This window comes from Morone saxatilis, unplaced genomic scaffold, assembly GCF_004916995.1.
Source record: "Morone saxatilis isolate NCDOM2014 unplaced genomic scaffold, NCSU_SB_2.0 Contig0, whole genome shotgun sequence".
NCBI lineage: Eukaryota > Metazoa > Chordata > Actinopteri > Moronidae > Morone > Morone saxatilis.
In genome coordinates, this window is record NW_023339650.1 from 17440146 (window position 1) to 17451129 (window position 10984).

General features: G+C 40.5%; 1 protein-coding gene across 1 annotated transcript in view; it reads left to right on the forward strand.

Annotated features, from left to right (window-relative positions):
- The window catches only part of dpp6a (dipeptidyl-peptidase 6a), a 122746-nt gene that overhangs the window by 748 nt on the left and 111014 nt on the right, over positions 1 to 10984 (forward strand). The window lies entirely within an intron of this gene.

Here is a 10984-nt window from a genome sequence, read left to right on the forward strand (position 1 = left end):
AGAGAGAAGAATAGTTGGGGAAAGAGAGAGAAAAGAGTGTGGGGATACTGCGTCGCTGCAGCATCGGTGAGACCCGACCAGTGAGCCTGAAATGTAACGTGATTGTGAATCCTGACCGCAGACTTAGGAGTGATTTGAAGAGATCTCAACTGAACTAGGAGCAATCGTCTATCGTAATGCACCAGAGAGAGTATCAGCAACATGCTACTCATTGTGTGATCGCCATCAGATAGACGAGTGAGTGAACTAATTGCTCTTTGTCTCTACATTCTCTAACACCACTTGCATTATGAGTATGACTATGAGTTACAGCTGAGACAGGCAGTCTAAACGAGTCTGTTATTCTCAGTTTCTGAGGTGTTGATAGCTGTCGATGGTAATTAATCTTATTGGGGGGTACAAAATAGTCGCACAATGCGCTCATCCACTTCATTGTACGGAGAGATTCACTCCTGGCACATGATCAACACACTCCTTCCTTTCCCCCATCACCCTTGCGCGAGGATGTTCGACTCATATTCTCTCACCAATGTGGAGGGGAAGACGCAGCAGCCGGCGGCGAGGAGGGCCAAGCATCCAGCGCCAGCAGTCTGCGAGCGCACTACGACACGTACAAGCGCTCGGGCCACTATAGAGAGCGCAAGGCCAGGAGAGAAGTGGAGCCGCTCCGCACACCAACTTATTCAACCTTTCTTTGTCCGATTACACCGCATAGAGCCAATCTTTGTAAACTGGTCAAATTCTCGAACGCGAGCCAAGGTCTTCCTTCCACCAGTACTGACTTTTAAAATGGCAAGATGTGTGTTCCAGGAGTTCGTAAAAGAATAATCGTACTTAATGCCCTTTTTGCTGTTACATCTGCAACTCTCCCTTTCAACAGCACAAGTTGTCTAACTTCTGCGTCCATCTGGGCCCTCAATTGTCTGGCTGTCTGTCAATCACACTGACCGCGTCAGTTTAGCTCCGTTGTATTAAGCAACGCACGCTTCAGGTGGCTGTCTAACATCTTTCAGTCAGTATTAACACACATCTCACACTCACACTATTGTTGGATGTTGATCATAATGATGTGATGTCGGTACTGTTTGTTTACATTATGGCAACAACCCCCCTCACTCCCCTCCCACAGCCGACCTGTTTCTGTCAGGCATCTTCCGTAATCATCATACTGTCTTTGGTGTTTTTTTGTCCCAAACATACTCAGGTGTGTGGTTTCACCTGCCAGCGAAACCCCCCCACCCCCCATCATTCATCTTCGAGGGCGCGAGAATGCTTTTGCTGTTGAAATCGAGTGCTAAATAAAACTATGGGTGTGTTACCCCAGATGATCCATCTTGCGGCGAGGGGGGGGGGGATACATTTCACCGGGGTCATACCTTGGTCGTGTTGTCGGCGTTCACCGCCCGCCTCCTCCTGCCCGCCGCCTGAACGTCGCCAGATATTCACGGTAGGGGATGAAGCAGACGTCGGGCGCTGTCCGTGGTGCTGAAACGCAGACCGAGCGGATTGACCCGCTGCTGCCGCTGTCCATGGTGCTGAAACACTTCCTCAGCAAAGCAGTTTTTTTTGGAGGGCTGCTTTTATTTGGCTGTTTACTCCAGGAATGTGAAAATACTCCGTTGTCGTTCTTGTGAATACATTTGCCTGTCTAATTCCCCCTCGTTTTCCCATTATAAGTTAATTATAAGTTTTTGTATCTACTGTCCATGTGTGACTTATACTACTGATGTATTATAAGGGTCCATATGCAAATGAGATATTGGGGTACAAAGTCTGAACAACCTATATAGCAAAGCTGATATACAGGAAAGAAATAACCTTAAATGTACTTTTTATTTCAATTTATGGTGTCCCGCTATTTCTAAATAGGATTTTCTAGATCAGGTGGATTTCACATAAATAGATACTACTGTCTCTTTGTCTGCTAGACTTCTTTTGCCCTCTTCTCTGCTCCCAAGTTAGCTCATACATTTTGTCTGGACAAGATCGGGTCATCACTGCCAGTGTGGAAACACTGACTGTAGTCACTGCTATCCTCATTGTGTCCTCTGCAGCACGTTGTAAACAGACCCAGTTAGGACTGTTGTAGATCACTAAGATGTTCAACGGTTAGCTAGCCTGAAACCTGAATTTTTCTCAGATTTCTACGTATTATATCTTTGGTCATATTGCTATCATGTCTGAACATAATAACCTGTAACCTGTAACCTGGTTATTGTGCTTAGGATGTTTTTTTCACCAGTAACCTCCACCTTAACATTATACTAATATATTAAGTATGTGTGCGCTTTCATGTTTAAAGTGCTCTGTACCCGAAATATCTGTGTCTCAGCTATTGCATACCATCTTGTGCGGCAAACTGTAGTGTAGTACAGTACGGCGCAGGAGGTAAAACACTGGTTGAGGTGTACATGAATATAACATGAGGTTGATTTATTGACCGGTGGTCCTGCCTGTGTGTTTGTTGGTGCAGAGAACTCCAACATAATCTGAAATCAATACAAATAGTGATGTATAATCCTTATTCATCAACCTGAGAGCATGGCCAGGGATTCTGCATAGAAGAAGAGCTTTGTCGGACAGAAAGCGCTTTGAATACAAGCCTCTGTAGTGATTATTGCAAAGACGGGGCAATAAAACCTCTCATCCGTTGTTTCATTGGTGCACTTTTTTGGTGTTTTTTTTTTTTTTAAACTATGCTCTTCCCATTTAATATATATATATACAGATATATACTGTATCTTTATAGCTCTCTTATCGCAGTCCTGACTAGTTCTCCTTTTGAATGTCAATCCAAGCTTTGGCATCTATCCAGCTGTGTGGCCTTAATGAGTGAGTCTGGTGGAGGTGACATTTACATCACGCTGTGTCGATGAGAACTAGAGCCCACTGGGATGAAGAGCTCATCCACTGACTCAGCCTCCCTACAGGACTACCACACAGCCCCGCTCTGCCACTTCAAAACTTTATCCACTCTTTTCTCCTTAGCTGCTACTGCCTCCTTACACAGTATTTCTGTCTTTCACACATGACTATGTTACTAAGAGGCAATGTCAGAATGGTTTTATGCCAAATCATTTTGTAAGTGTTACTTTATTGCATTTTGTAACACAAGCTTTAATATAGTTTAGTTTTCTGTTATCATATTGTATCATTGAGTAATACCTACTTGTTATACTTGAGATGTTGGGTTCATTGCACTCATTGTAAGTCTCTTTGCATAAAAGTATCAGTTAAACACCTTAATTGTAAGCCCCATGGACTCAACACCTTCTTTCCTGTTTCTAACACCCCCCTCTTCCCTGTCATCTCCAGCTCTTTTTGCCTGGTTGTTCTGCCGTGTAGTTTACTTCCAAGATTACAGTCAAATTAACATTTAATAAATGTAGCTAAAGTTTGAATTCAGGGTCTGACAGAATGTGAGTGCAGGCTTGGGTTCACTGATCTGTCGAAGGATACTTGGTTATTAATGGATACTTTTTCTGTGCCATGTATCGAATAAGTGACCTTTCAAGTTACACACCCACTTGGCTAACTTACAACCAAGTTTCCCATGCCAAAACTGGGCATTTACATCCTTTGCTTGAGCACAGGTACAGATACAAAAATAAACAAAATACTCCCTTAGTAGTAAAAGATATAGAGTAGTAGTTTATATACAGTTTTGTAGTTGGATCCAATGATTCCCAAGTTCCAACCATAGGGTTAGGGGCCGTCCAAAGGGCCAAAAGATAAATTTAAGGGACCATGAGATAATTAATATGATGTTTAGAGAGGAGTCTCACTTCGGTGGACCTGTTTCATAAAAATATAAAGGGTGATAAAGGCCCCAACTATATTGGTGGAGTAGAAGTATAAAGTAGCATCAAAATAAAAGTACGTCAAAACTGTACAGTACTTGAGTAAATGTGCTTAGCTACTTTCCACCACTGTAATAAGCAAAGTAAATGTTAATTCCAGTTACACAGGTATAGTGACATAATGTGAGTTCATCGTGTTCTAGGACATAGTTTTATTCTTGCATTTTGCCTGTTGCAAAAGTGGGAGTAGGTGGGTAGAGAGGTTGGATAGGTGGATGGATTGACATATGTGTACCAGGGTTTGTACAGTGTGAATCCGCTTGCCATATATTGGGTATGAAGGCTTAGTGGCTCACAGGCCTCTGTAAGTAGGTAAATGCAGCTACTAGCTGTGGTACTTCTTGAATAGCTAATACAAAGTGTAAATAGTGACCATAATGCATTTTACACTTATAAATTGGTGATATAATGTGGAATGGTACACTTGACAAACAAGCTAGCTAGCTGTTGTGCTTTTACTTTTTGATCTTTTGCGGTGTATTGGGTCTCAGCGAGCAAACTGTATGACTGACCAGTGTACAGTTATTCTGTTGCATATGGATGAACAGATAATATATGTAACACACCAGTTTGTATTAATTACAGAAATGAATTAATTGTCATGATTTTCTTGTTGAAAAAAACCCCCACAGAATTGATACTGTAGCAACAATGGAGGCTCTGAATTACCACATTATCACCTCAGATTGTATAGTTTAAACTTCCAATCACATAATAGGTTACTGATCAGTGTTTGTTCTGTGTACGGGGACTGAATTAGCCTCCCTCAAATAGACAATGCATTTAAAATAACTCATTATCGCCTTTGTTTGGAATGAGCATGACCTATTCTCCATTGCGTGCTAAATCCTTCTCATGTCAATACATTTGATAGTGATCTTTGTCTGAAATCCTCTCTGATGATGGTTCCCGGCTGGTGAAACAACTCATTACAATCTGATCAAACATGCCTCCCCCAAAGTCTGCATGCCCATTTTATCTGTATCTACATGGGGGTACTGTGGTTCATTTGTGGTCTTTTAAGTTCCAGTGACATCTTATCTGCTGACTTTTTACAGTTCAGTGGGAATTTGTGGAGTTTAATGTCCAATATTGTGTAGCCTTTCACCCTCATTTAGTTCAGTCCAACTTTATCTACTCTGTGATAGTGTGGAAAGCTTTTTAGTTCCCACTCTGAGCTTCTGCTTTCCCTTATTTTAAAGCGAAAAGTACATGCAGTTCTCACATTTCAGCCTCATTAATTAGATATCCCCTCTAATGGCATTTAAAGCAGTGAAAAGATGAGACAAAATGCAGAAATGAAACTTTACTTTCACCATCAAAGCTTTGTCCCTGTGGTGTGATTTTGTTTTTCTCCACAGACCCCATTACAAGAGTAAACATCTCTGTTTTGTCTGTGTTTGCCTGCTACGATCAGCTCAATCGTAATGAGACTCAGGAGATATCTGGCTAGAAATACTAAGATTCAGACCTCTTCCACACAGAGAGGTGAAATGTGTTTTGGTGTGATGTGTGTGTTTGGTTTGAGTCACGTATCCCCAGTTCTTCTTTATTTATTTATTTTTTTTTACACTCTCCCAACTCATCTCACTTATTCTGCGGTCTAATGGCTTTGTGCCTGCACTTTGCATTAAGAAGGATGAGGAAAAAAAAGGATAAATCCACCGCCGCACATTAATGCACACACACCCTTACTCCTTTTTGCTTTATCTCTCTGTCAAACACACACACTCTCTCACACACACACATAAATGCACGCACAGGCAAAAAGAGGATATTTTTCTGGGTATGGATTATGAGACAGCCGAGCCCTGAAATGCCCTTTTAATAAGCTGGCCAATATCTGATTTTGGGTTTTATTATAACAAAAATAATAATGATGAAGAACAGAGAAAGAAAAGTAGTAAATATACAGTATATAGTAGAATATGCCTTTTATATCCTTTTACACTGTCAGCAGATATAGTGGTTATTTTTGGGTATAATAGGGCTTTGAATGAGTTATGGGAATATTTTTTTCCTTACTGGGTAAAATCACAGTTTCTTATAGTATACTGTCCTATGCCTTTATGTTTAATTTTGTTCTTTATTGCTCTCAAAAGATAGTACACTAATAGCTCTATTTTAACAGTGCTACTATTGTCATAATTCTTGAATTTAGAGTTTATTGCCGTTTTTGAATACCACTCACAGTAGTATGTATGTACTAGTAGAAATGTATTTTATCTATGTTAACTTGTCTGCTTTCATACTATTCGCACTAATAATATTCTTCCTTCTACAACAACCCAGTTTGTTTTTCATTATATTTCAATACTTTTCCACACAGGCTGATTCATTGTTTCCTGTCAGATCTAATCACTTCAGTTTGCATTGGTTCTTGTGCACTGTTGGCAATGAGTGCATTGTAACACAGTGTGACAGTATAACCACATGTGATGCATGCATTTGTGTAATTGCTTGATACCGTGGTATACTACTGACAACAACATGAATGACTAATTTGGTAAGCACTAGGGTCTGGACAGTCCACTTAATGAAACGCTGCACTTGGCATCAAGTTCTAAGACAAAATAATAATAAATATGGTAACCCAATTAGATGCTGATCCACATCAGGATTCAAAGCTTCCTAAGTAATGAGTTGAATGTTTGTTTTTAGCCACACTAGCAACGTGGTTCTAAAGATGTCAGAGTCAGTCGGTTGGTCCACCACTTTGGTCCAGACTGTGTCAGCAGACATTCATGTTCACCAGACAATAAATCCTAGTGCCTGTCTGTGATAATCTGACCTTTTCTCCAGCTCCACTGTGAGGTTGACATGTGAGATTTTGGGTGAAATATCTCAACAACTATTGGATGGATTACTATGAAATTTGGTACATTTATTTTCCCCTCCACGAAGAATTATAATTACTTTGGTGATTCTCTGACTTTTCATCCAGTGCCTTCATCAGGTCGCAATTTCTGACTGAATACTTGGAAAAATGTCCCATCAGCCTCAGCTGTACGATGTGTTTAGTACTACACGCTAAAGCAAGATGAAGATGCTAAACATAAGCATGTTAGCATTGTCAATGTGAGCATGTTAGTATGCAGAAATGAACATTTAGCTCAAAGCAATGCTGCATCAGTACGGCCCGTAGACTGTATAAATAAGTTAAAGCTACGTTCTCTTTATTGGCTAGCAGGGGTTGACAAAAAGGTCAATACTGAAAAAGGAGGTTGCAAAAAGTTCAATTGTATGGAGACTTTTTAGGAAATGCCCCTACTCCTCACTTGATTTATTACCTCATTAAACACTTTCCTAATGAGTTTGGGTTTTCGATTGCTAGTTTTAAGTCTTCTTAAATACGATGTGATATCTCATTTTGTAAATTATGGTGCCAGTTAGAGTAAAATAGACAATAAACCCACAGCACGTCCACAGGTATACATCCAATCAGGATAGAAGCGTAGCAATACTATCTTTTCCAGCTCCACCCTCTCATCCATAATGGTCACTGGTTCCAAAAAACTAAGTTAGCGACAGCCATAATGCCAAAACTGAGGCTTCAAAACGGTAGTCCACAAACCAATGGGGGACATCACGGTAGATTTACACTCCCAGATCTTCTTGTTATCAGTTTAGTTAGCAGATAAGGACCAAAACAATACCCACAATCATATGCAGTTTGCGATCTGAAATAGTACCTTTGCTATTTTTTACCTCGTTGATGGCAAATATAATATTTCATAAAAATGTGTCAGAGATATTAGCGAAGGTGGTCTTTGTTTCAAGTGAGGTGGCCCAACTACGGCTACAATACCCTAGGGAAACCCTGCAACAACATGTTAGGTATTACCAGAGCGAGCAGACAGAACATTTTCATACACTTTAACACTTTCTACTAGTGGACTTTCCTGCCTGTATTTGTGACTGATAGCAATATTCTTCAAAGCGGTTGACGTAAGCAGCTTAATCCAATCAAGCCTTCTATTCCCAGCAAATTGGTCTTAATCAGTGTAGAATAATGAACTGCTACTTGTCTAATACTATCTGATTACAGAAACACTGTTTGCATGTTTTTGCCTTAATTGCGTTGATTAGTAAATGGTAAGTGAGTGATCAATAATGGCACTTGAAGGATAGAGTCATCAGTCTGCACACTCAATTCAGGGTGACAACTGGAGATCTGTATGTGAATGTGACTGAGAATGTGCATGCTTTTCAGATTCCTGCAGTGTCTCCTGAGAAGGAAAAAGAAGGGACTGAATGGGGGCCGAGGGAATAACACATGGCACAGAGATTTGTCCAATCAGGAAACAGCAAACGTAATTGTTTCCTCTTGTCTTCAGTCAACAATAACAACACTGAGCCTTTGCTTGATTACTGTCATAGTCTAAATCTACAGTGACAAGCCCCTTTGACCTCCAGCTCTGTTTCCTCATCTTGCTAATTTCTCCTTCATCAACAAATCCTCAAACACTTCACGTTGATCGAACATGACACGCTTGCATGTGCACCATTTTCCCCGGTGATGAATTAACCAGCCAGCGGGGTGTAAAACGGTGATATGGTTTATTTATCATCAGGAAGCTCTTCCTAACCAAATTAGGTACACATTAAGGGGCAGAAACTGTACATGGCTAAGTTGGCATCCTCATGTGAAGCCCAATCACAGCAGGCAGATGGAGGTCACATGATTAGATGGTACAGAAAGTAGAGCTGATGTTAGTGTGTTCGTGTCATACTTGTTCTATTCATAAAGGTGTGAATGCATATCTATAATGTAGTAGGAAAATAGTCTTGTAATGGTTGCAGCTTTTTAAAACCATTACATTGAACAAATAGAATGTCACAGAATGCCGAAAATAAAGACTATATAATTAAAAATATGGTAAAAATATATTCTTTATTGCTGCTTCCTCTTTAAATCTGTCTTGCAGTGATTAAATATGCACAGAGGGAGGGTTTGCAACATGAGATAATCCTGTACCACTTACTGAAGGGATTTGCAAAATAATGGCAGTTTGAATCAAATTTGTCCAAAATAATAACAATGACTGTTGCACCAAAACAACATTTCTGCACTCTTCCCTATCACTGCTAGTCTCATCTTATCATCCCTCTTGGAATCTGTGTTTTGCAGAAATGGAGAAACAAATGCTCCGTAAAAGGAGAAAAGGCTATTCATCAATACCAAGGTGGCATCATGTGTCTCACTGTTGACGTCTGCAACTCTCCAACTGGTGCAGCATTCCTCTTTGTGTTGCCGCTGCTGTTCTGGCAGCTAGCTGACGATAACAGATGGTGGGCATTAATAACTTCATCTCAGTGTAAAATGAATTCATATCCGGCCTCTTCACAAGGCATTTTCACCGCGGGGAGAGGCAGGCAACAGAGGAGAAGGACGGGGAGGCAGTCACCGAAATGCTCCTCTACTGGGTTTTAAGCAGAGCTTTTCCCCCTTATCCATCTCTCTGACACATGCACATAGCCTTACACTCACACAAGCATGGGCCTTAAGAGCTGTGCTGCGTTTCACTTTTATGGGTCAGAAAACCGGAGCGCTGATTTAGTCATTATTTATGACTGGACACAGTATTTCTAAGATTAGGGAGGTTAACAGCAGAGAGGCAAATTACTCTGAAGCATTCCTGCTGGTAAACAACAAGCATGTGATTTACATGAAACTGTTACTCATGTGGGACATAAAACTCATCTTAGCGTAGGAGTTGACTGTTGGATGATGCAATCTTGTTGCGTCTTATTGTGGTATTTTTTAACAATCTGCCCAAGGGAGTCAAGTCCGCTTCTTTATGAGTTTGCAAAGTTGCTGTTGTTTTCTCTCGTTGGCCTATATTTAGCCAGACTTGTTCATGTCTGCTTTTTTGGGTCGATCTTTAGATGCGGCCTTTAGGTGTATTGATATGTTTTTCTTAAACTTTAAAAAAATTGATTTAGAAGTCTGTTTCATGTGATTTGACACAGTGTACTTCTCTAAGTGAAAGCATATTGCAGTGAATCAAAGCTGATCTGTTAAGCATTTCGAGCTCTGAGGAACCAATAAATACACTTATTATAGGTTTTTTTTTTATGTTACAGTCCTTAAATAGTGATATACCCTTTGACATTAATGGCAACACCTCACTTGCATGTGTATTTTTGCCTTTTAGTATGGGATTGTTAACATCAGTCACTATTTTTCAGCTACATTTAAGGTTTGAGAGAAAAAAAGCATCACTTGAAGTGCCGCAGGTACACCACTAGAGGCTGTCCTGTTGCTGTCTCAGAGTGAGGCGTATCATTTCCAAGTTGCCAGTGAGAAGGCTGAAACGTATCGTTCTGGAAGCAGGGTCTGCGGGGACTGAAGGCCAGTCCTACAAAGTGAGGTTAAATCAATGATACAGGGGATGAGGGATGATGAAAAGAAAGCACAGAGACAGAGGGACGGACGCAGGGAGGAAGGGACAGTGACAGACAAGATTAAGCATTTGCCTTAAAGGCAAAGGGGCCAACAGAGAGAGACTCTTGATCAAAACCAGAGGCAGATAATTGAATAGCGTATTATATAATAAAAGATGAATAGTGTATCTGAAAGACAATAAAGAGGGGATGTGACCCAGTCTGCTCAGACTGGAGGATCACAGCAGAGGCCTGGTGGTTCAACTGGATAGAAGGAAGTACATCACCTGACTTCCTGCCTTGTGGTCAAATAGAGGAAGTAGTTGTAACACTGGGAGGGTGTATAGATGTGGTAATAATGTAATAACAGACTAGTAAACTGCATATGTTATCTATAGGCACTTAGTAGTCTATTCTATGCTGAAAGAAATAAATCTAAGAGTGTTTAAGTCAACATGCATTAGAATCAATTTAACACTATCAGATATATTTCAACACCTTTCCCACAGCCATGTCAGCTCTGTGTGAACAAACAACGCTCTGTTCAACACATCTGCTATATGTGATTGTCACTGAAAAATCAGAACATGGCAGCAGTAGAACATCTCATCTGCATGTGACTCAGTTAAATTTTGAACTGCACTCTGCGGATACCCGGTTTCAACCCTTCCAGAGTTCCCTATTTAGAAGGATCCTACATGTGAATTAGTATTAGAACAGCCACTGAACACAAATGT